Source organism: Myotis nattereri (genome assembly GCF_964212035.1).
Source record: "Myotis nattereri genome assembly, chromosome: 15".
Lineage (NCBI taxonomy): Eukaryota > Metazoa > Chordata > Mammalia > Chiroptera > Vespertilionidae > Myotis > Myotis nattereri.
The window spans coordinates 34,054,715-34,080,673 of record NC_138090.1 but is presented as its reverse complement, the minus strand read 5'-3'; the positions used below and the strand labels follow the sequence as shown (position 1 = coordinate 34,080,673).

The 25,959-nt window shown below is 39.3% G+C and overlaps 1 long non-coding RNA gene across 2 annotated transcripts in view; it reads left to right on the top strand.

Moving 5' to 3' along the window:
• Positions 1 to 2,629, top strand: part of LOC308531059 — a 64,717-nt gene extending 62,088 nt beyond the window's left edge. For both annotated transcript variants that reach the window (XR_013996886.1, XR_013996887.1), the window contains one exon: positions 67 to 2,629. This is a non-coding gene — a long non-coding RNA (uncharacterized lncRNA). The remainder of the gene's footprint in view (positions 1 to 66) is intronic.
• Positions 2,630 to 25,959: the final 23,330 nt, after the last annotated feature.

The window sequence follows — 25,959 nt, the reverse complement described above, 5'->3', positions numbered from 1 at the left end:
TTAGTTCAATTCCTTTTCATAGCAAATGTGTGAACATTCACAAGTTATTATTATATTCTTTTCTAGAAAAAAACTGGAAAGCTGAAGACTTTATAGTGAAATTCAAGGAACACCAACATAAGTATTCTAGATCAGTTGTATTCATCAGTCACAAAAAACTGATTAAGGAGAAAAAAAATGTGTATGACAACACACTTACTTTAAGCAAAAACCCTATAAATTCAAAAAATCTCATTCCTGAATATAACCATTATGGAAAGATTTTTAAAAATGTATCAGAATTAATCATCAATAATATAAGCCCTGCAAGAAAGAGGCATAGTGAGTATGATGGATATGAGAAGCCACTCTTTATTGCTAAATCAGAGACAGCTCACTATGGAGTCAAATCCCATAATCACAATGGTAGGGCTATCAGTCATAATGAAGTTCGGATGCAGTATGGTAAGATGGAAACTCCAGCACAGTCATTTGGATATAATGACTGCGAGAAATTATTGCTTAAAAAAGGAAGCTTACTTACATATCAGAGAACATACATAAAAGAAAACACATCTGAATATAATAAAAGGAGAAGAGCAACCAATATTGAAAAAAAACATATTTGCACTGAATGTGGAAAGTCCTTCTGCAGGAAGTCAGTGTTGATTCTGCATCAGGGAATTCACACAGAGGAAAAACCCTATCAATGTCATGAGTGTGGAAGTTCATTTAGAAGGAAGTCATATCTCACTGATCATCAGAGAACACACACAGGAGAGAAACCCTTTGTTTGTAATGAATGTGGTAAGTCCTTTCGTCTAAAGACAGCCCTCACTGATCATCGGAGAACACATACAGGGGAGAAATCATATGAATGTCTACAGTGTAGGAATGCCTTCAGATTGAAGTCACATCTAATCCGTCATCAGAGAACTCATACAGGAGAGAAACCATATGAGTGTAATGACTGTGGGAAGTCTTTCCGCCAGAAGACAACACTCTCTCTACATCAGAGAATTCATACAGGAGAGAAGCCTTATATTTGTGTAGAATGTGGGAAGTCCTTTCACCAGAAGGCAAACCTTACTGTACATCAGAGAATTCATACAGGGGAAAAGCCGTATATTTGTAATGAATGTGGGAAATCCTTTTCCCAGAAGACAACTCTTGCTCTTCATGAGAAAACTCATAATAAGGAGAAACCCTATATTTGTAATGAATGTGGAAAGTCCTTCCGCCAGAAGACAACCCTTGTATCACATCAAAGAACACATACTGGGGAAAAATCTTATGAATGCCCTCACTGTGGGAAGGCCTTTAGAATGAAATCATACCTCATTGATCATCACAGAACTCACACGGGAGAGAAACCATATGAATGTAATGAATGTGGAAAATCCTTTAGTCAGAAGACAAATCTCAATCTACACCAGAGAATCCATACAGGGGAAAAACCCTATATTTGTAATGAATGTGGGAAGTCCTTTCGCCAGAAAGCAACCCTCACTGTACATCACAAAATACATACAGGTCAGAAATCCTATGAATGTTCTCAGTGTGGGAAAGCCTTTAGCAGGAAGTCCTATCTCATTCATCATCAAAGAACTCATACAGGAGAGAAACCATACAAGTGCAATGAATGTGAAAAGTGCTTCCGCCAGAAGACAAATCTCATTGTACATCAGAGAACTCACACAGGGGAGAAACCCTATATTTGTAATGAGTGTGGTAAGTCCTTTAGTTATAAGAGAAACCTCATTGTCCATCAGAGAACTCACAAGGGAGAAAAAATGGACATGCAATAAAATGTGATTTCTTTGGGAAACCTTCCTTCCCAAGTTATTGTAAAACTTTAGTTTTTAAAAGCATGCTAATAAGGTCATTTTAATCACAGATGTTATTAAAGTACCATACAGCATAACTTCTTACTGCTTACTAGCATATAAATTGGTATGATCATTGTTACTGAACTCTATCAGCAGTGAATCTAATTTTTGTTTTCAAGTTCTGATGACTCAATTTACTTTTAAAAAACTTATACAGGGAGAGGCAAGAATTTTAAATTGCCAAAAGCATTAGTCTTCATAACAGAAATGAAATATGAACTATATTTCTCATTGCATTCGGTGAAAAAAACACACATAGTTATTACTTCCCCAAAGATTATCACTTCCCTGGCTTACAACAGCATGAAGTAGTTTTTGCATGTTTTTACATATTTTTATCATACATCATGAATTCTTTTTTTTTAATATATTTTTTATTGATTTTTTACAGAGAGGAAGGGAGAGAGATAGAGAGTCAGAAACATCGATGAGAGAGAAACATTGATCAGCTGCCTCCTGCACATCTCCTACTGGGGATGTGCCCACAACCCAGGTACATGCCCTCGACCAGAATCGAACCTGGGACCCTTCAGTCCGCAGGCCGACGCTCTATCCACTGAGCCAAACTGGTTTCGGCATCATGAATTCTTTTGTGTCTTTTTTCACTCAACATTCTGAAGATTCATGCATTGTGTGGCAGTAGTGTTTTCATATTTATTTTGTATAGTATTCCACTTTAAAAAGAGCCTGCTATTTATCCTCTTGATGGTTATTTGTATTTTTTATAATTTTGTGTTATAATAAAGTTACTACTATAAGTATTCTTGTATATTTCTCTGTGCATGTGTGTATGTATTTCTGTTGATTTTACATTAAGACTGGAATTATTCCATCCAAGGGAATATGTAAGCTTTTTCAGTTTATGATAGATACTGCCAAACATCTTGGACCTTTCTCAACTTTGGAAAGTAACAGCTCTGATTGTAATCAATGTGGAGAAAGGTCTTTAGTAATCATTCAACTGGAGAATTCCTATTAAATCAAATCCTTATGATGTCATACTTGTAAGAATGTTGTTAATCATGAATATATGAATGTCATTAATGTAGAAAGATCTTTAGTTGTGGCGGAATCCTTACACAATGCTATTGGAGGGAATCCTATAGTTGTCATGATTAAAGGGGTAATTTTAGGCATAGTTTACACCTAATTCAACATCAAAGAGTTCATTCTAGAGACAGGGAGGTTAAGAAGGAACATAGGTGAGTAAAATTTGGGAGTATAGTTGTTATAGGAGACACAGTTACAGGAAATATGTATAAGTAAGGCTATATATAATATAATATGCCTATATAAAATAAGCTTTTTATAGCTTGATTTATCTTGCAGAACATGTTGGTCTCTGGAAATTCCAAATGAAAACTCACTGAAGAGGTTTTGATGTTTGAAAATTCGAAATCTGCTAAGACAGTAGTATCTATACATCTCTGTGAAAACAGTAAGCTCAGTAGCAACTTGAATTGTGTTACTAAATGCCCTTCTTGAGGAGGTTAATTTTAACCTATATTTACTACATACAATTATTGTGTGTAATAAAATTTTGTAGAAATTAAAATAACCATGAAGTTTTTTTCTCATATGGGTAGAACTGTAAACCAGATCTAAGTAAGCAGGAACATGGTTGATAGCTTAATTATCTGGCAAAAAAAAAAAAATGTTTAACAAGCCCTCTGGCCTATAGGTTAACAATAGCCAGTGGGTAGTAAATGGAATCATGCTTAAGAGTACAGACAAGATGAACATATAAAATAACTACAAGTAGTTAAGATTACAGGTCCTATATTCAGAACTATGAAAACCTAGGAATTATTCATTTAAATAAATCTATTTGTCGGTGAATGGTACTATCAATGGTAACTAACAAAAGAATTGTATTCATGAGCAGGGGTGCAAGCCTTCCTCTATTTTCTGGGTATGTAGTAAGTGGGAGGCATGATCTAATTGCATCTGTTTGTTCTAGCCTCGACCCATGAAAGGTATTGGAAATGTGTGAGTCACATTTTCTTGGACAGTCTACTCTTCCTTGTTTTTGCTACTTTATTTTTATAGGTAGGACATTATATTCATGTTTTGTAGGTCTTGTGTATGAGGTACTAGAAAGTATGGTGTACTAATGGACAGTTTTTAAATGACTCAACTTAAAGGTACAGTTATAGACTGACAGATGATTAGACTTTTTTCTTACCTAAGAGAACTGTTAATATAGGAAGTTATAAAATTATTTGTATAGTTATCATTGGGTATCTCTCCATATTTATGCTGTTACATAGCATATTTATCTCTCCATATCTTGGCTATTTCCCAAGATCTTAATTTTTACTCTCCTATCATAGTTGCTATACCCACCAAAATATATAGCACTTTCAGGAAGGAAAGAGATGGGGTATTATTAGAAGGAACACATTGCTAATATATTCATTTGAATAAAAAATGTTTAAAACTCAAGCCAGTCACATCCTAGGGCAGATAGTAAATATCCTAAACTTATTTTTACATTTTATATTTCCATTATTTCCCAAATTCTATATTAAACTATCCTCATGCAAATCTGAAACATTATATATATAATCTCAGTTGGCTGGAGGGGAGAGGAGCAATGAAAAGACATTCTGCAAAAGTTTGACCATAAAGAGTTATCCTAGCTCTAGCTGGTTGTAAGTGAAGAACTTGGATATTTGGCTGAAGGGATTTCTAAAGAAAATGTTAGCTCAGTGGATAGAGCATCAGCCTGCAGACTGAAGTGTGCTGGGTTTGATTCTGGTCAGGAGCACATGCTGGGGTTGCAGGCTCCATCCACAGTGAGGGGCGTGCAGGAAGTAGCCAATCGATGATTCTCTCTCATCATTGATGTTTCTTCTCCCTCTCCCTTCATCTCTACAACCAATAAAAATATATATTTTTAAAGTTATCCTACTTGAAGTGTCCCTGCAAAAATTCAAAGAAGTGGCAAATTATTTTTCATATGATTTTTCTGTTTTTTAAATTTTAGCTTTTCCATTTAAAACTATGTCAAATTTAATATTATAAATATATATCACTTTTTAAAATATATACTATAATTTTTAAAAAATACACTAGAGTTTGTAGATTTAACTACTAAAATTGCAATGATTTGTTATGGCAGCCACAGAAAACTAATATGCATATTTTGGTACCAGGAAATGACAACTCCATAGAATATAATGAATTTATTATAGGGTCATTTATAGGATTGTAGGATCAAAACAGACAAATGACCCAGCCCTCTTCACTAACAGACTCCTAATACAGTACTTTTTTTTAATCTTTAATTTATTGATTAAGGTATTGCATATGTGTCCTCATACCCTATTAATCCCCAACCTTCCCCACTCACACACTCATGCTCTCACCCCCCTTGTTGTCTGTGTCCATTCGTTGGGCTTATATGCATGCATACAAGTCCTTTGGTTGATCTCTCCCCTTTACCCCCACCCTCCCCTACTTTCCCTCTGAGGTTTGACAGCCAGATCTCTGCTTCTCTGTCTCTGCATCTATTTTTGTTCATCAGTTTATGTTGTTCATTATATTCCATAAATGAGTGAGATCATATGGTATTTATCTTTCTCTGACTGGCTTATTTCACTTAGCATAATGCTCTCCAGTTCCATCCATGCTGTTGGAAATGGTTAGAATTCCTTTTTTACCGCAGCATAGTATTCCACTGTGTAGATGTACCAGTTTTTTAATCCATTCATCTCTTGATGGGCACTTAGGCTGTTTCCACATCTTAGTATGGTGAATTGTGCTGCTATGAACATAGGGGTGCATATATCCTTTCTGATTGGTGTTTCTAGCTTCTTGGGATATATTCCTAGAAGTGGGATCACTGGGTCAAATGGGAGTTCCATTTTTAGTTTTTTGAGGAAACTCCATACAGTTCTCCACAGTGCTGCACCAGTCTGCATTCACACCAGCAGTTCAAAAGGGTTCCTTTTTCTCCGCATCCTCTCCAACACTTGTTGTTTGTTAATTTGTTGATGATAGCCATTCTCACAGATATGAGATGATACCACATTGTCATTTTGATTTGCATCTTTCATGTAATTAGTGACTTTGAGCATGTTTCATATATCTCTTGGCCTTCCTTCTGTCTTCTTTCAAAAAGTATCTATTTAGGTCCGTTGCCCATTTTTTCATTGGATTGTTTATCTTCCTTTTGTTAAGTTGTATGAGTTACCAATAAATGTTGGAGATTAAGCCCTTATCGGTGATAACATTTGCAAATATGTTCTCTCATACAGTGGGCTTTCTTGTTGTTTTATTGATGGTTTTCTTTGCTGTGCAAAAGCTTTTTATTTTGATGTAGTCCCATTTGCTTATTTCCTCTTTCGTTTCCATTGCCCTAGGAGCAGTATCAGTGAAGAAATTCCTTCAGCTTATGTCTGAGATTTCGCTGCCTGTGGATTCCTCTGGTATTTTTATGGTTTCCCATCTTATGTTTAAGTCCTTTATGTATTTTGAGTTTATGTTTGTGTATGGGTTAAGTTGGTGGTCTAGTTTCATCTTTTTGCATGTATCTGTCCAATTTTCCCAACACCATTTATTGAAGAGACTGTCTTGACTCCATTATATGCTCTTGCCTCCTTTGTTGAATATTAATTGGGCATAGTGGTTTGAGTCGATTTCTGGGTTCTCTATTCTATTCCATTGATCTATATATCTGTTCTTGTGCCAGTACTGCCTGTTTTAAGAACAGTGGGTTTGAAATCCAGCTTGCTATCTGGTATTGAGATCCCACCAACTATGTTCTTCTTTCTCAGGATTTCTTCCGCTATTCGAGGTCTTTTTTTATTCCAGATGAATTTTTGGAACGTTCTTTTTAGGTCTGTGAAATATGCTGTTGGTATTTTAATGGGGGTTACATTGAATCTATAGATTGCTTTGGGTAGTATGGACATTTTGATGATTTTGATTCTACCAATCCATGAACACGGTATGTTCTTCCATCTGTTTATGTCTTCCTCTATCTCTTTTTTCAGTGTCCTGTATTTGTTCGCATATAGGTCTTTTACTTCCTTAGTTAAGTTTATTCCTAGGTATCTTAATTTTTTTTGGTGCGGTGGTAAATGGGATTGCTTTTTTAGTTTCTCTTTCTGTAAGTTCACTATTGGTGTAAAGAAATGCCATAGATTTCTTGGCATTAATTTTATATCCTGCTGCATTGCTGAATTCATTTATTAAGTCTAATAATTTTTTGATGGAGTCTTTAGGGTTTCCTATGTACAGTATCATGTCACCTGCGAATAAGGACAGTTTTACTTCTTCTTTTCCAATTTGGATGCCTTTTATTTCTTCGTGTCTGTTCGCAATGGCTAGTACTTCCAGTACTATGTCAAACAGGAATGGTGAGAGTGGGCATCCCTGTCTTGTTCCTCTTCTTAGGGGAAATGATTTTGGTTTTGCCCATTGAGTATGATGTTGGCTGTGGGCCTGTCATATATGGCTTTTATTATGTTGAGTTATGATCCTTCTATTCCTACCTTGCTGAGAGTTTTTATCAAGAAAGGGTGTTGGATTTTTTCAAATGCTTTTTCTGCATCAATTGATATGATTATGTGATTTTTATCTCTCAATTTGTTTATGTGATGTATCACATTTATTGATTTGCGAATATTGTACCATCCTTGCATCCCAGGGATAAATCCTACTTGGTCATGGTGTATGATCTTTCTGATGTATTGCTGGATCCATTTGCTAGAATTTTGTTGAGGATTTTGGCATCTATGTTCATGAGGGATATTGACCTATAATTCTCTTTCATTTTGTTGTCTTTATCTGGTTTTGGTATTAGGGTAATACTGGCTTCATAGAATGAGCTTGGAAGTGTTCCTTCCTCTTAAATTTTTAGGAATAATCTGAGGAGGATAGGTTTTAGTTCTTCCTTAAATGTTTGGTATAACTCCCTTGTGAAGCCGCCTGGCCCCGGGGTTTTGTTTGCTGCGAGCTTTTTGATGACTGCTTCAATTTCTTCCATAGTTATTGAGAGTTTTAGAATCTTCCTGATTGGGTTTTGGAAGGTTGTATTTTTCTAGGAATATATCCATTTCCTCCAGGTTGTCTAATTTGTTGGAGTAGAGTTGTTCATAGTATTTTTTAACAATCCTTTGAATTTCTGTGGCGTCTGTTGTTATTTTGCCTTTTTCATTTCTGATTTTGTTTATTTGGGTCCTCTTTCTTTGCTTCTTGGTGATCCTGGCTAGAGGTTCATCAATCTTATTTATCCTGTCATTTATTTCTGCTCTGATCTTTATTATCTCCTTCCTTCTGCTCACTCTGGGCTTTTCTTGTTGCTCTCTTTCTAATTCTTTGAGTTGTAGAGTTAGATGATTTACTATCATTTTTTCTTGTTTTTTGAGGTAGGCCTGTAGTGCTATAAACTTCCCTCTCAGGACTGCTTTCATTGTGTCCCATAGATTTTGGATTGTTGTGCTTTTATTGTCAATACTTTCCAGGGTGTTTTTAATTTCTTCTTTGAACTTATTGGTAACCCAATTATTATTTAGTAACATGCTATTCAGCTTCCAAGTGTTTGAGTTTTTTGGATTGTTTTATTGTGATTTATTTCTAATAGTATGCCCTTGTGATCTGAGAAGATGCTTGGTATGATTTCAATCTTCTTGAATTTGGGGAGACTTTGCTTGTGACCCAGTATGTAGTCTATTTTTGAAAATGTCCCATGTGAACTTGAGAGGAAGGTATATTCCGTGGCTTTGGGGTGAAATGTTATGAAGATGTCAATTAAGTCCATCTGATCTAGTGAGTCATTTAGGATTGCTGTTTCTTTGCTGATTTTTTGTCTAGAGGATTTATCCAGTGATGTCAGTGGTGTTTTTAAGTCCCCTACTATGATTGTGTTGTTGTCAATCTCTCCCTTGATATCTTCCAGGAGTTTTTTATGTATTTGGGTGCTCCTGCATTGGGTACATATGTTTATCAGGGTTATATCCTCTTGTTGTATCGATCCCTGTAGTATTATGGAGTGGCCTTCCTTATCTCTTGTTATGGCCTTCACTTTAAGGTCTATTTTGTCAGATATAAGTATTGCTACCCCAACTTTGTTTTCATTTCCACTTGCCTGAAAGATATTTTTCCATCCCTTCACTTTCAGTCTGTATGAGTTCCTTGTTCTGGAATGGGTTTCTTGTAGACAGTATATATATGGGTCGTGTCTTTTTATCCATTCAGCTACTCAGCGTCTTTTGATTGGAGCATTTATTCCATTTACGTTTAAAGTTATTATTGAAAGGTACTTGATTGTAGTCATTTCTATTTTTGTGTCTGTGTTCCTTCTTACCTTTTTATTTCTTCTTTTTACAGCATTCCCTTTGGCATTTCTTGCGTTGCTGGCTTGGTAGTGATAAACTCCCTTAGCCTATTTTTGTCTGCGAAGCTCCTAATTTCCCCTTCAATTTTGATTGATAGTCTTGCTGGATAGAGTATTCTTGGATTCAGTCCTTTGCTTTGCAACACTTTGTACACCTCATTCCATTCCCTTCTAGCTTGATGTTTTTCTGTTGAGAAATCATTTGACAATCTGATGGGGGATCCTTTGTAGGTAACTCTCCATCTCTCTTGCAGACTTTAAGATTCTCTCTTTGTCGTGAACATTTGCCATTATAATTATGAATTATGACGTGTCTTTGTGTGGGTCTTTTGGGATTCATCTTGCTTGGGACTCTCGGTACTTGTGTAACTTTTTTCTTCCCCATATCTGGGAAGTTTTCTGTTATTATTTCTTCAAATAGTTTTTCTAATCCTTGCTGTTGTTCTTGTCCTTCTGACAGTCCTATTATGCATATTTTACTTTGTTTTGTTCTGTCCCAAAGCTCCCTTAGGCTCTCCTCCTGCTTTTTAATTTTTTTATCCAGTTGCTGTTCAGATTGAGCTTGTTTCTCTACCTTATCTTCTAACTCACTAATTCGGTCCTCTGCTTCTTCTAGTCTACTGTTGAAACCTTCCATGGTGTTTTTGATTGTAGCTATATCACTTTTCATTTCTTCCTGATTCTTTCATAGGTTGTTGATGTTCTCATCCATCCGGTGAATGAATTGTACAACCATTACTCTGAATTCTTTTTCTGTCATGTTGCATGCTTCAATTTCACTAATTTCCTTTCTTGGCGACTCCATTTTCTTTCCTCTGGGGATTGTGTCGTCTCCCCTATATGACTATTACCAGAAGGTTCAAATGTCAAGTTGTGTGGGCCTGGGCTGTGTTCAGTGGGAGCTTCGCACCACCCTAGTGTCACTGAAGTGCTCCGACACTAAGATGTGTGGCTGCCATGGATTGGTGGGAACCAGGCTCACCCAGAGTCATTGTTACCAGCGCTCAGTGTGGCCTCTTGTGTGCACCTAGAATCAGGGACCCCGCCTGCACCGTGCTGAAACAGAGGACCCCCCCCCACCTAGTGTGCCAAAAATCAGAGCCCCCAAGCGCGTGCCAGGAGTCAGAGTTCCCCAAGAATCCAGTATCAGAGTCTCTGTTGCTTCACATAGCCTTGCGCTGAGAATCAGGGTCCCTGTGTGCACATGCACTAAGAATTGGAGTCAGCGGCTCTTAGTGTGAATGCACTGGGAGTCAGGGATCCTAGGCGCACGTGATAAGAAACAGAGTCAAGTCACTGGTGCTTAGTTCTGCCTCCTGCCCAGAGGATCGGGGTCCTGGTCAGCTTGGGGGACTGGGTTGCTCAGTAGCACTTTGTCAGCAGAAGGTCTGTTCCTGCACTGTGGAAAACAGACATCAGTGTGCGCTTGCCCAGAATCAAAGTCAGGTGGCACTGCCGCCCTGCATGGGCTTCAGGTTTGGTTGCCCGATTGCATTGCGGGAAACAGGTTCCCAGTGTCTGTGCGTTCCCAGGCTCAAATTCCTGTAGCGGTGCTGCGGGGAACAGATTCCCAGTGTCCGTGTGCTCCCAGGCCCAAATTCCTGTAGCGGCTGTGGGAACAGACTCCCAGTGTCCACATGCTCCTAGGCTCAAATTCCTGTAGAGGCCCGTGAGAGGGGAGGGTCTATCAGTTACTATGGTGATGCCCGCTAGCCTGTGGGGAGGGGATAGGCTCTGTGACTCACAGAAATCTGCGGCCAGGTTGTCTGGATTCTTGGTATCTGTGGGTCTGCAGCTGTGGTCACAGGTCTCTGTCCCCATTGGCTGCAGGATCCTGGTTTGCATCTGAGACCAGACTGGGTGGTGCTGAGGCCAGGATCCTAGTCTCAAGCAGCTCTGTTTCTCAAGATGGCGTGGACTCTGTGTCTGCGCTGGTCACCCCAGAGTGTCCACGTTGGGAGTGGGGCTCTGCCATCTAAGACTGCCCAGTTTGGCAGCCCATTGGAAGACCTGCAGAATCTAACTGTCCCTAACTCATTCACACACACACCACACAAGTCCACACACTCCTCTATTGCTCCCTCACTCTCCCTCACTCTCTCACACTCTCTCCCTCCCTACCTTCCTGCCGGTCACCATCTTCCATCCGCCCAGTACTTTTTCTTATAGTATAACTCAGGTACAAATGATTGACAAGGCAAAGGGAATGCAGTATGTGCCAGGATCCATACCTCCTGTTGGATTTGTAATGGGCGATTGTTTATAATTGATACTATCACCAGTATGATATTTATTTCTGTGGTCATGCCATTCTGGCTGTAACTAACAAAAATATTTATCACTACATTGTATAAGTTAGGAGCACAGATAATCTTCAACTAGAAGAAGGCTTTGGTATGCTTGCTAAGGACAGTAAGATTGGTTAAAAGTCACAGCATGAAATCCAAGACACAAAGATGGAGTTGGTTTTTGTGTACAGCCGCATCTACACAGAAAAGCAAAGTTGTAAGTGAGGAACATGGATATTTGGCTGAAGGGGTTTCTAAAGAAAATGTTGAAGGTGGGGCCACGTATCTTGCTGATTATACTAAAACTAGAGGCCCAGTGCAAGAAATTCATTCAAGGGGCTCGGCCCTTGCAACTGCAGCTTTGTCTGAAAGGTCGTCCGGAAGGTTGTCTGGAATGACATCCGGAAGGTAGTTCAGCTGTCTGGTCTAATTAGCATATTACAATTTTATTATTATAGATGTGAGAGAAAAAGATTTAGGAAGGAAATTTTAAGCAAAAAGGAACCAAAACTTGATCATTTGGGAAATTTTCAGCTTATCCAAACAGTAAGCATGCTAAAATTAGGAGATTCACTGTGGGGAAAGTGTGCTCTAGACAGAGAGGATGTGTACACCTTTTTCTGAAGCATTGGGTGACTCACAGATCCAATCAACCATTTAAACAGAAACAATACAAATGGTCTTACCCAACCAAGAATGATCTGTGGAGGATCCTCTGGTCTAATTGTGTGAGTTCCTGTGACAAATAGGAGACACACCAGGTCTTGTCAAATGTTAGATCAGCAGAAACAGTACTAGCTTGAACTGGAAGAGACAGAGACAGAAAATGGATTAATAGAGATAATTGACCACAAACATGTGTGATCCTTCAAGAAAAAGGATGAATGACTCTGGACACAGAGGCAGAGCCTGAGGAGCTGTGGATCTTGAGAGCTGAGATACAACTAGAGGGCAAAGTCTCAAGCCACAGAGAATTACTCCCAAACCTTAAAAACTAATGGAATTTGCTCTGTTGGATTTTCAGTTTGCTTAGGACTGGTAACTTTTTGTGTGCTTATTGGCCATCCATCTAATCACTTTGGTGAATGTTAATATATTTTGCCTATTGTCAGGATTTACCTTTTAATTTTGGGAGTTCTTCATTTATTTTAGATACTAGAGGCCCGGTGCACAAAAATTTGTGCACTCTGGGGGGAGAGGGGGGTCCCTCAGCCCAGCCTGTGCCCTCTCGCAGTCTGGGACCCCTTGGGAGATAACGACCTGCTGGCTTAGGCCTGCTCCCGGGTGGCAGAGGGCAGGCCCAACCCCTAGGTGCAGCCCCTGGTCGGGCTCAGAGAGGGCCGATTGGGGAATTGGGGCGCCACCCCCTGTCATGCACAGAGCAGGGCGGATCGGGAAGTTGCAATGCCACCCTCAATCACACTCAGGGTAGGGCCAATTGGGAGGTTGGGGCACCGCCCCCTGTCACACTCAAGACAGGGTCGATGGGGAGGTTGCGGCACCACGGCCTGTCACGCACAGAGCAGGGCCAATCAGGGGGTTGGGGCGCTGCCCCCTGTCACTCACAGAGCAGGGCCCATCGGGGTTGGGGCTCCGTACCCTGTCACGCACAGAGCAGGGTCGATCAGGGGGTTGGGGAGCTCCCCCTGTCATGCACAGAGCAGGGCCGATCAGGGGGTTGAGGAGCTTCCCCCTGTCACTCACAGAGTAGGGCCGATAGGGGAGTTGGGGCACCGCCCCCTGTCACACAGAGCAGGGCAGATCAGGGGGTTGGGGCGCCGCCACTCTCACACTCAGGGCAGGGCCGATGGGGAGGTTATGGCTCTACCCTGTCACACACAGAGCAGGGCCCGTGGGGGAGGGGTTGGGGCACCGCACCCTGTCACACACAGAGCAGGGCCGATCAGGGGGTTGGGGCGCCGCACCCTGTCACACACAGAGCAGGGCCGATCAGGGGGTTGGGGCACCGCAGCCTGTCACACACAGAGCTGCAGGGTGATCAGGGGGTTGGGGAGCTTCCCCCTATCAGGCACAGAGCAGGGCTGATCAGGGGGTTGGGGCACCTTCCCCTGTCACGAACAGAGCAGGGTGGATAGGGAGGTTGTGGCCCCGCCCCCTGTCACACACAGAGCTACAGGGCGATCAGGGGGTTTGGGCACTGCCCCCTGTCACACTGATCCCGGTGCAGGGAGTCCTCGCGGCTCTGCTGATCCCGGTGCTGGGAGGCATATTACCCTTTTACTATATAGGATAGAGGCCTGGTGCACAGGTGGGGGCCACTGGTTTGCCCTGAAGGGTGTCCTGGATCAGGGTGGGGGTCCCCACTGGGGTGCTCGGCCAGCCTGGATGAGGGGATGATGGCTTTTTGCAGCTGGTCATACACCCTTGAGGGTGGGGGTCCCCACTGGGGTGCCTGACCAGTCTGGGTGAGGGGCTGAGGGCTGTTTTCAGGCTGGCGTGTGACTGAAGCTCCCAACCGCTCCTTTTTTTCTTTTTCTTTTTTTTTATTCTGGGCCAGCTTTAGCTCTGCGGCTTGGCTCCAGCTATTAGAACTCCATTGCTGAAAGCAGGTATCTGGTTTGTTTGGGTTCTATAATCGAAACACTGTTTCAACTCCAGCTCTGAAATCCCGGCTGGCTGAAAGCAGGTTTCTGGGCTTTTGTTTAGCTTCTATATTTGTAACAATGTTTCAAACTGCAAGCTCAGAGGCCGGCAGCAGCAGACAGGGAACATTGGCTTCCTCCGTCACTGAAGCAAGCAGGCCTCATGTTCGCTTCAAGCTGCCTGGCTGCCGGCCGCCATCTTGGCTGGCAGTTAATTTGCATATCACACTGATTAGCCAATGGGAAGGGTAGCGGACATACAGCTAATTACCATATTTCTCTTTTATTAGATAGGATTAGTACTTAGTCAGAAATGTGATTTGCAAGGATTGTATTTTATCCTCTTAACAAGGTCTTTCACAGAGCACAAGATTTTCATTTTGAAGAGGTCCAATTTATCAAATTTGTCTTTTGTGAATCATAATTTTGTTTTCCATTCTAAGATCTCTTTGTCTGGCTCTACATCCTCAAATATATTTCTTTGTGTTTTTTTCCTAAAAGTTTCATAGTTTTATGTTTTTGCATGTAATTCTATGATCCATTTTTTGTTCATTTGTGTTATGTTATTGTAATCATATGAGTAATGTTATCTGAATTAAAAGCATATGACTTAGGCAGATAATTTTGGTTTGTTTTGTTTTTGCCCATGAAACCCCAATTGTTTCAGCACCATTTGTGAAAAGATTGGCTTACCTCCATTGAATTTTTTTACAACTTTGTCAAAAATCAGTTGGGTGTGCTTATGTGAATCTCTTTCTGGGTTCTTTGTTTTGTTTCATTAACCTATGGGTCACTTTTTGCCAATACCACACAGTCTTTGTTATTGTATCTATACATTAAGTCTTGAAATTCGGTAGAGTTAATTCCTTCCACTTTAGTCTTTATCAAAATTACTTTATCTAATTCAGTTCCTATGTCTTTCCATATAAATTTTAGAGTAATCTGAACTATATTTATTTTGGTAACAAAATAGTGGCCCTACAATATATCCACATCCTAATCCCTGGAATCTGTGAATCTCTGTTACATGGCAAGGAGAATTGAGTTTGCAGATGGAATCAATGTTGCTAACCATCTTTCCTTAAGTATAATTATGCTGGATTACAGTATTCAGGTGGGTGTAATGTAATAACAAAGGTCTTTAAAACAGAAGAGGAAAGTAAAAGAAGTCAGAGTGATGTGCTGTGAGGACTCTACCTGTTGTTGCCTGCTTTGAAGATGGATACAGAGGGCCATGAGCCAAAGAATGCAGGCAGGCAGTCTCTAGAAGCTGGAAATGGCAATAACAATAATAATAATGAGGAGAAGGAAGAAAAATAAGAAGGCCCTTTTTGAACCTCCAGAAGGAAATGCAGCCCTGCTACTCACACTTGCTTTTAGTACAGTAAGACCCATCTTGGACTTAAACAGAACTCTAAGGTAATTTGTATTCTTTTAAACCATTTGTTACAGCAGCAATAATATGTCTTCAAAAATTCTTGCTGGGATTTTTAACAGAAATTGCATCAATGTGGAGAGAATTTACATTTTTACTATGTTTAGTCTTTCCATCCATAGGAATAGTGTTTATAGATTTTTAGATCTTTTATGTCTTTCACCAGTGTTGTATAGTTTCACAAATCCTATATATGTTTTGAGATTTACACCTATGTATTTTTTACAGATTATAAATAATATGGTTTTTTATTGATTTTTTTTATTGAGAGAGGAAAGGAGGGGAGAGGGAGGGAGAAAGAAAGAAAGAAAGGAAGGAAGGAAGGAAGGAAGGAAGGAAGGAAGGAAGGAAGGAAGGAAGGAAGGAAGGAAGGAAAACATCCATCAGTTGCTTTCCATAATCCACAATCTGGGCATGTGCCCTGACCAGGATTGAACCAGCACCTTTTGGTACACGGGATGATGCTCAGTCAACTGAGCCACATTGGCCAGGGTGTACATATTTTTAATTTCAGTGTTCACATGTCAGTTGCTAGTATATAGAAATACAACTGATTTTTGCATGTTTATCTTCTACCTTGTGACTTTTCTGAACTCACTTGTTCTAGAATATTTTTAATGACTTGTTGAGATTTTCTACATAAATCAGTCATGTCATCTATAAATAAGGTCTGTTTTATCTGTATGCCTTTTATAGCCTTTCCTTATTGCACACACAAAACTTCAAGCACTATGTTAAATAAGAGTGGTGAGAGCAGAAATTCTTGCTTCTTGGTCTTCAGGAGAAAGGATTTACTATTATACCATTAAGTATAATATTTACTGTAGGTTTTTTGTAGGTATTTTTATCAATTGAAGTTTCTCTATTCCTATTTTTCTGAGTTTTTATCATGAATGGGTGTTGAATTTTAACTAATGATAAGTCTGTCTCAATTGATATGATTGTTTTCTTCTTCAGTTTGTTAAAATAGTAGATTATATTAATTTCAAAGCCCTGGTCATGTAAAATGACCATTTGGTCATGTAAAATGTTTTTATATACTGCTGAATTCTCTACAGTTTTGCTAAGGATTTTTGTGTCTATATTCATGAAGTATATTAGATTATATATTTCTTATTTTATACAGTTTTTGTCTGTCTTAGTATCAAGGTAATATTAGCATTCTATTTTCTGGAAGAATTGTAGTTGTTAAGCATTTGGTAGAATTTTCCAGTGAAATTATCTGACTTTGGAGATTTGTCTTTGGGGGAGATTTTAATTACAGATTTAATTTCCTAAATGGTTTTTGACTATTCACATTAATTCTTTCATATTGGGTATGTTGTGGTAGTTTTGTGATTCAAGCAAGTAGTCCATAGCAGAAAGAGTCCCAGAACATGTGCTTTATGCTGGGGTATCAGATGGGGTTTTGCTGTTTTGATAACTAATCCAGATGTTGCAGCGGTATTCATGTGTAGTCTACTTAATTATGTATGCTCTACCAGCTCAGAGTACTGTTAGCTGCAAGGACTCAGTGCCTTAGTCACACAGCGTGATACCAGGGGAAACCATATTGGGCTCCTTTATGATTTATATTTAGGGTGGGAATGGGTATGATATTCAGTTTTATGTTTCTCTTTCCCTCAATCTTTCTGTTTCTCTCTCACTCTCTAATTGTCCACATCACAAACTTACTTTCTGTAATTTTACTTTTGGATAATAACTATTTTTTATCAAGTGGAAGAAAAGTGGAGGGTTCTGGAAAGAATATATTGCTGTAGTTTTGTATAATAAAACTGACAGTAAGTCCTTCTTTAATCTTACTTCTTTTAAAATGTTTGCATGTTGCCTGGCCAGTGTAATCAGTGGTTGAGTGAGGACCCATGAACCAAGAGATCATGGTTCGATTCCTGGTCAAAGCACTTGCCCGGGTTGCAGGATTGATCCCCAGTCGGTGGATGATTCTCATCCTTGATGTTTCTATCTCTCTCCCTCTCCCTTCCTTTCTCTGAAATCAATAAAAACATATTTGAAAAATTAATTTAAAAATGTATGTTAAGAAAGATTAATAGGATTAAATGTTTAACCCTATTAAAATAACATTATTACTATCAAGATTGATGTTTCTGTATGTAGCAAATTAATTAGTTGCATATTAGCTAGATATAATAAATAAAGCTGGCAAATGAATGTGCAGATGTCTAGTGCAATAAAATACACTAGAAGATGGGCACAACTGCAACATAATCTTTATCAGTAACTTCTGTCTTCAAGAGAATTTAGAAAAATAATAAAAGTCATTTGGATATATTTGGAGGCATTTTGGAGACAGATCTTAATTCAAACCCTCCTTGTTTAGTAGCAGAGTCCTTGTGACTGTTATCTAATCTATCAGTCATTTTTCTCATCCTAATAGAGACCATAATAACCTGTTCGACAGGGTTGTTGAGATGTGCTCAGTATTTGCTGATTCCTCTTCTTTCTTAACTTTGTGCTTGACTTTCCAGAGAGTGGATGGACCTAAACTTAGTTTACCATGTTTTTTAATATTTTTTATTATTGACAATATTATAGATGTGTCCCCCATTTCTTACCCCCTTTGATCCCCTCCACCCAGGCCCCACCCCAATCCCAGGCCTTCACCACACTATTGTCTGTGTCCATGGACTATGCATATATATAAAAGGCTAATATGCAAAGTTTCCCCTTGGGAGTTCGACTGGGAGACCGGGAGTTCAATCACTCACTATGACGTGCACTGGCCACCAGGGGGCAGCACGGAACGAAGGAAGGCCCCAGCTGGCAGTGGGAAGACCCCGATTGGCCCTGATTGACGGCCAGGACTAGGGACCCTACCCATGCACCGGGCCTCTAGTATGTATATAAGTCCTTTGGTTAATATCTTCCTATTTCCATACCCCCTTCCACTCTGAGATCTGTCAATCTGTTCCATTCATCCATGCCTCTGGACCTGTTTTGTTTGTCAGTTTATTATGCTCAATAGATTCCACATATAAGTGTGATCATGTGATATTTGTTTTTCACTGATTGGCTTATTTCAGCAGATCCATCCATGCTGTGGCTTCTTTTTTACAACTTCATAGTATTCCATTGTGTAAATGTACCACAGATTTCTTATCCACTCCTCTATTGATAGGCACTTAGGCTGTTTCCAGATCTTGGCTGTTGTAAATAACGCTACTATAAACATATATACTTCCTGCTTGGTGTTTCAGGATTCTTAGGATATATTCTTACAAGTGGGATTGCTGGATCAAACGACAGTTCCATTTTTAATTTTTTTTAGTAAATTCCATACTGTTTTCCATAGTGGCTGCAGCAATCTGCATTCCCATCAGCAGTGCACTAGCGTTCCCTTTTCTCCACATCCTCGCCAGCACTTGTTGTTTGATAATTTATTGATGGTACCCATTCTGACAGGTGTGAGGTGATAACTTATTAATTGAAGTTTTAATTTGCATCTCTCTGATGATTAATGACATTGAGCATTTTTCATATATCTTTTGGTCATCTGTATGTCCTCTTTGGAGAAGTATCAATTCAGGTCCCATGCCCATTTTTTTTAATTTATTTTTTAAATATATTTTATTGATTTTTTACAGAGAAGAAGGGAGAGGGAATAGAGAGTTAGAAACATCAATGAGAGAGAAACATCAATCAGCTGCCTCCTGCACACCCCCTACTGGGGATGTACCCGCAACCAAGGTACATGCCCTTGACTGGAATTGAACCTGGGACCCTTCAGTCTGCAGGCTGACGCTCCATCCACTGAGCCAAACCAGCCAGGGCAATTTATTATTTTTTTAATTTTTTTATTGATTAAGTTATTACATATGTGTCCTTATCCCCACATTACCCCCTACCCCCCCCCACTCATGCCCCATGCCCATTTTATTTTTTTTAATATATTTTATTGATTTTTTACAGAGAGGAAGGGAGAGAGATAGAGAGTTAGAAACATCGATGAGAGAGAAACATCGATCAGCTGCCTCCTGCACATCTCCTACTGGGGATGTGCCCGCAACCCAGGTACATGCCCTCGACTGGAATCGAACCTGGGACCTTTCAGTCCACAGGCCGACACTCTATCCACTGAGCCAAACCGGTTTCCACCCATGCCCATTTTAATTGGGTTATTTGCCTTCCTTTTTTGAGTTTAGGAGTTCGTTATATATTTTGGAAATTAACCCTTTATCAAATGTATAATTAGCAAATATGTTTTCCCATACTGTAGATTCTATTTTCATTTTTGTGATGGTTTCCTTTGCTGTTTGATGTAGTCACATTTCTTTATTTTTTCCCTTTGTTTCTCTTGACCTCGATGTACCAGTGAAAATTCTGCTACTTCAGATATCTGAGATTTTACTGCCTCTTTTCTTCTAGGATTTTTATGGCTTCATGACTTACATTTAACTCTTTTATCCATTTTGAGTATATTCTTATGGATGGTCTAAGTTGATGATCTAGATTCATTTTCTGCATGTACAGGAGTAATTTTCCCAGCACCATTTATTGAAGGGACTGTCTTTACTCCATTGTATGTTTTTGCCTCCTTTGTCAAATAGTAATTGACCATAAAGGCATGAGTTCATTTATGGGTCCTCTCTTCTGTACCATTGACCTATCTGCCTGTTCTTATGCCAGTACCAGGCTGTTTTGATTACAATAGCTTTGGAATATAGTTTGATATCTGGTATTATGATTCCTCCAACTTTGTTCTTTCTCAAGATTGCTGCAGCTATTCAGGGTCTTTTTTGTTTCCATATAAATTTTTGGAGCATTTGTTACAAATCTGTAAAATATGCCGTTGGTATTATAATAGGGATTGCATTCAATCTATATATTGCTTTGGGTAGTGTGGATATTTTAATGATATTAATTCCTCCAACCCATGAACATGGGATAGTCTTCCACTTGTTTGTATCTTCCTCTATTTCATTTTTCAATGTTCTATAGTTTTCCAAGTACAGGTCTTTTACCTCCTTGGTTAAGTTTATTCCAAGGTATCTTATTTTTTTTGTTGTTGCAATAGTGACCTTTTTTAGTTTCTCTTGCTGAGAGTTCATTATTGGTGTATAAGAAATGCCATCAATTTCTGTATGTTGATTTTGTATCCTGCTACCTTGCCGAATTCATTTTTTTAACTAGTAGTTTTTTTTTGGTGGAGTCTTTAGGGTTTTCTATGTACAATATCATATCATCTGTAAATAATGACAATTTGACTTCCTCCTTTCCAATTAGGGTGCCATTTATTTTTTTCTTCTTATCTGATCACTGTGGCTATGACTTCTAGTACTATGTTGAATAAGAGTGGTGAAAGTGGACATCCCTGCCTTGTTCCTGTTCTTGAGGAAAATGTTTTTAGTTTTTGCCCATTGAGTATTATGTTGGCTGTAGGTTTGTCATATGGCCTTTATTGTGTTGAGGTATGATCCCTTTATTCCCACTATGCTGAGAGTTTTTATTAAAAATGGGTGTTGGATTTTGTTGAATGCTTTTTCTACATCTATTGATATGATCATGTGAATTTTAATCTTCATTTTGTTTATGTGATGTGTTACACTTACTGATTTGTGAATATTGTACCAGCCTTGAATCTTTTAAATAAAGCATATTTGGTCATAGTGTATAATATTTTTATTGTATGGCTGGATCTGATTTGCTAATATTTTGTTGAGGATATTAGTTCACCAGGGATTTGGCCTGTAATTCTCTTTCTTTGTAGTATCTTTATCTTGTTTTGGAATTAGGATAATGCTGGCCTCATAAGAAGAACTTGGAAATGTTCCATCCTCTTAAATTTTTTGTAATAGTTTGAGGAGGATTGGTGCTAATTCTTCCTTAAATGTTTAGTAAAACTTGCCTGTGAAGCCATGTGGTCCAGACTTTTGTTTGCTGAGTTTATTGATTACTGCTTCAATTTCATTACTTCTTATCAGGTTTTCTGATTCTTCCTAATTCAGTTTTAGAAGATTGTCTTTTTCTAGGAATTTGTTCATTTCGTCCAGGTTGTTAGTTTGTTGACACATAGTTGTTCATACTATTTTCTTACAATCTTTTGTATTTCTGTGGTGTCAGTTGTTACTCCACCTTTTCATTTCTGATTTTACTTATTTGGGTACTCTCTTTGTTTCTTCATGAGTGTGGCTAAAGGTTCATCAATCTTGTTTGTCTTCTCAAAGAACTAGGTCTTGGTTTCATTGATTTTTTTTCTCTGTGCCATTTATTTCTACTCCTATCTTTATTACTTTCTTCCTTCTACTTACTCTGGGCTTTACATGTTGTTCTCTTTCTAATTATTTCAGTTATTGGGTTAGATTGCTTATTTGAGCTTTTTCTTGTTTCTTGAAGTAGGCCTGTAATGCTATGAGTTTACCTTTCAGGACAGTTTTTGCTGTGTCCCATATATTTTGGTTTGTTGTGTGTTCATTTGCATTTCTTTTTTATTTATTCTGTGGTCTTATTGGTGGTCCACTCATTGTTTAATAACATGATATTTAACCTCCATGTGTTTGAATGTTTTTGAGTTTTTTTATTGTAGTTGATTTCCAGTTTCATGTCATGATCTGAGATGGTGCTTGATATGATTTCAAACTTCTTGAATTTGTTAAGACTTATTTTGTGTCCTAACATATGGTCTGTCTTTGAGAATGATCTATGTATATTTGAAAAGAATGTATATTCTGCCATTTGTTGATGAAATGTTCTGTAAATATCAATTATATACAACTGATCTAGTGTGTCATTTAAGGACACTATTTCCTTGTTGATTTTTTTTGTCTGGAAGACCTATTCAGTGATGTCAGTGGGATATTAAAGTACTCTACTATAACTGTATTTCTGTCTGTCTCTCCCTTAAAGTCCATCAAGAATATTTTTATATATTTAGGTGCTCCTGTATTTGGATGCATATATGTTAACAATGGTTATATTTTCTTGTTGGATAGATCCCTTTAGTATTATGTAATGATCTTCTCTGTCTCTTGCTATGGCTTTTGTTTTGAAGCATATTAATTCAGATATGAGTATTGCTACCCAACTTTTTTTTTGGTTTCCATTTGTATGGAATATTTTTTTCCATCCCTTCACTTTCAGTCTGTGTGAATATTTTGTTCTAAGTTGGGTCTCTTGTAGACAGCATATATACAGGTGAATTTCTTACCCATTCAGCTACACTATGTGTTTGGTAGGGGAATTTAGTCCATTTACACTTAATATTATTAATGAGAAGTACTTATTTATTGCCATTTTTTTCTTTATACCTTTGTTCCTCTCCAATTTTCTTCTTCTTAAAGCAGTCCATTTCTTACAATGATGACTTGGTGATAATGTACTCCTTTAGTCTTTTTAGTCTAGGAAGCTCTTTATTTTGCCTTCAATTTTAAATGATACCCTTGCTGGATAGAGTGGTCTTAGATTGAGTCCCTTGCTTTTCATGACTTTGTATACCTCATACTACTCCCTTCTGGCCTGAAGTGTTTCTATTGAGAAATCAGCTGGTAGTCTAATGGGAGCTCCCTAGTAGGTAACTTTTTGTCTCTCTCTTGCTGCCTTTAAGATTCTCTCTTTGTCTTTAAAGTTTGCCATTTTAATTGTGATGTGTCTAGGTGTGGGTCTTTTGGGGTTCATCTTGATTGAGACTCTTGTGTTTCCTGAACTTGTGTGACTTTTTCCTTTACCAGATTATGGAAGTTGTCTATCATTATTTCTTCTTTGGGAAGACTCTTTAACATTTTAAATTACACTGGTTTGATGTTGATGAACTCTTTTAGCTTTTTCTTGTCTGGGAAGCTCTTTATCTGTCCAGTGATTCTAAATGATATCTTTGCCGGATAGAGTAATCTTGATTGTAGTTCCTTGTCTTTCATCTCTTAGAATATTTTTTGTCACTCTCTCGGGCCTGCAGTTTTTGTTGTTTTTTCTTTTCTTTTCTTTTTGAGAAATCAGCTGACAGTCTGTGGGAGCTGCCTTGTAGGTAGCTAACTGCTTTTCTCTTGCTGCTTTTAAGATTTTCTCTTTGTCTTTAACCTGTTGCATTTTAATTATGATATGTCTTGGCATGAGCCTCTTTGTGTTCTTCTTTGGAACTCTGTGATTCCTGGACTTGTGTGTCTGTTTCCTTCATGAAGTTAGGGAAGCTTTCTGTCATTATTTTTTCAAATAGATTTTCAATTTCTTGAGCTCTCTCTTCTCCTTCTAGCATCCCCATGATGCGAATGTTAGTATGCTTGACATTGTCCCAGAAGCTCCTTACACTATCCCCATTTTTTGGATTTTTCTTTCTTTTTGCTCTTCTGATTGGGTGTTTTTTGCTTCCTTATATTCCAAATTGATGGTTTGATTCTCAGATTCACCTACTCTACTGTTGATTACCTTTAAATTATTCATTATTTAAGTTAGTGCATCCTTCATTTCTGACTGGTTATTTTTTATGCTGTTGTGGTACTCACTAAGTTCCTTGGGCATCCTTATAACCATTGTTTTTTTTTGTTTGTTTTGTTTGTTTTTTAAAATATATTTTATTGACTTTTACAGAGAGGAAGGGAGAGGGATATAGAGTCAGAAACATCGATGAGAGAGAAACATTGATCAGCTGCCTCCTGCACACTCCCCACTGGGGATGTGCCCGCAACCAAGGTACATGCCCTTGACCGGAATCGAACCTGGGACCCTTGAGTCTGCAGGCCGACGCTCTATCCACTGAGCCAAACCGGTCAGGGCATAACCATTGTTTTTAACTCTGAATCTGGTAGATTGCTTGTCTCCATTTTGTTTAGTTATTTTTCTAGAGTTATGTTCTGTTCTTTCATTTGGGACATGTTTCTTTGTCTCCTCATTTTAGCCACCTCCCTGTGTTTGTTTCTATGTATTAGGTTGAGCTGTTACATCTCCTAGGCTTGGTAGCATGGCCTAATGTAGTAGGTGTCCTGTAGTGTTCAATGGCACAGCCTCGCTGATCACCCCAGCTGGGCATTCAAGGTGTGGGCTATCCACCCTTCTGTTGTAATTGAGTCTTGATTGCTGTGGGCACATCAATGGGATGCATTTACTTGAGATGATAAGCTGCAAGGACTAGATGTAGCCACTGCCCACCCACCTCCAACCACCTTGGAGGATCAGCTGTGCAGGGGCCCACCACACAGAGCAAGGCTTACTTCAGCAGGGCTCTGAAGTACCCACAGAGTCAACCCTTGAGTGTGTTACTTGTGGAGATGGTTGGGTGGTGATGCTTTGAAGTGGTCTAAAACTGCCACTGGGTGTGCTGGCTCTGGGGCCTCCCAGGAGATGCAGGCCAAAATCAGTCACTGCCATAGGTGCAAAGTGATATGCAGATGTCTGCTTCTTATGCTGGCCTTGGAGGTTCCAGGCCAGGCCAACATGTAAACCAATGCTGGATGTTGGTAGTGATGGGCCTGGGGCCACTTAGCGAGTGGTATCAGCTTGCTAAAGACTAGATGCTGCTTGTTTGAGAGATTTTATGAAAATCTGAAGCCTGATATTAAAGCCACTGGAGACAGCTTGGGTGGGCTGGAAAGTTGGGTGGGGCAGGACCTCAGGGAACCAATCATCAGGTGGGGCAAGCAATGTAAACTAGATTGTTGGAAACTCAGATATGTCACCAGTCTGCTGGCTCTGTGGAGGAAGGGGTCATCAAAGGAACAGTGGCTTCTGCCAGCACTTCTGTCTAGGAGAAAGCTCTCACCCTGATGCCAAACAATTCAGTTCCTCCCCATATGTCTCTAATGCCTTTCAAACTGCTGTGTCTGTGCTGGAGCTCAGAAATGAGTCCAAGTAAGTCTTTTTGCAGGCCCTTTATGAGGAACTGCCCCGAGGTGTCCAGTGGGTGGGGCCTCCATAGCCCAGAGGCTGGGTCTGCCTCAAGTCTCACACCTTGAATGTCCCTCTCCTGAGCTGTTCTCCCTGCCCCTATGGACATGGTCCTGACCAGAATGGTTTGAATAGACTCGTTGGGAGTCATGTCTGTAGCTTGTAGTGGGGTAGTGAGGTGGGCAGTTCCTCTACTTTTAATGTCTCAGCTCTTCAGACTCTCTGGCACCCCCTCACTGCCACCTCAAGCAGGAGGTGCTTAAAATATTAATAAAAATAGCCTGTCCAGTGTTGCTCAGGGTTTGAGCATCAACCTATGAACCAGGAGGTCACAGTTCAATTCCTAGTCAGGGTACATGTCTCGGTTGCAAACTTGATCCCCAGTGTGGGGCATGCAGGAGGCAGCCAATCAATGGTTCTCTCTCATCATCGATGTTTCTATCTCTCCCTCTCCCTTCCTCTCTGAAATAAAAAAATAATAATATTAATAAAAATCATCCCAGCTTGACACTCCAAACTTTCAACACTGCTGGCTCCTGCTGGGTGGGCACTCTACCCAGGCTCCAACAAGGGCTAATGCCTAAGTCCCTTG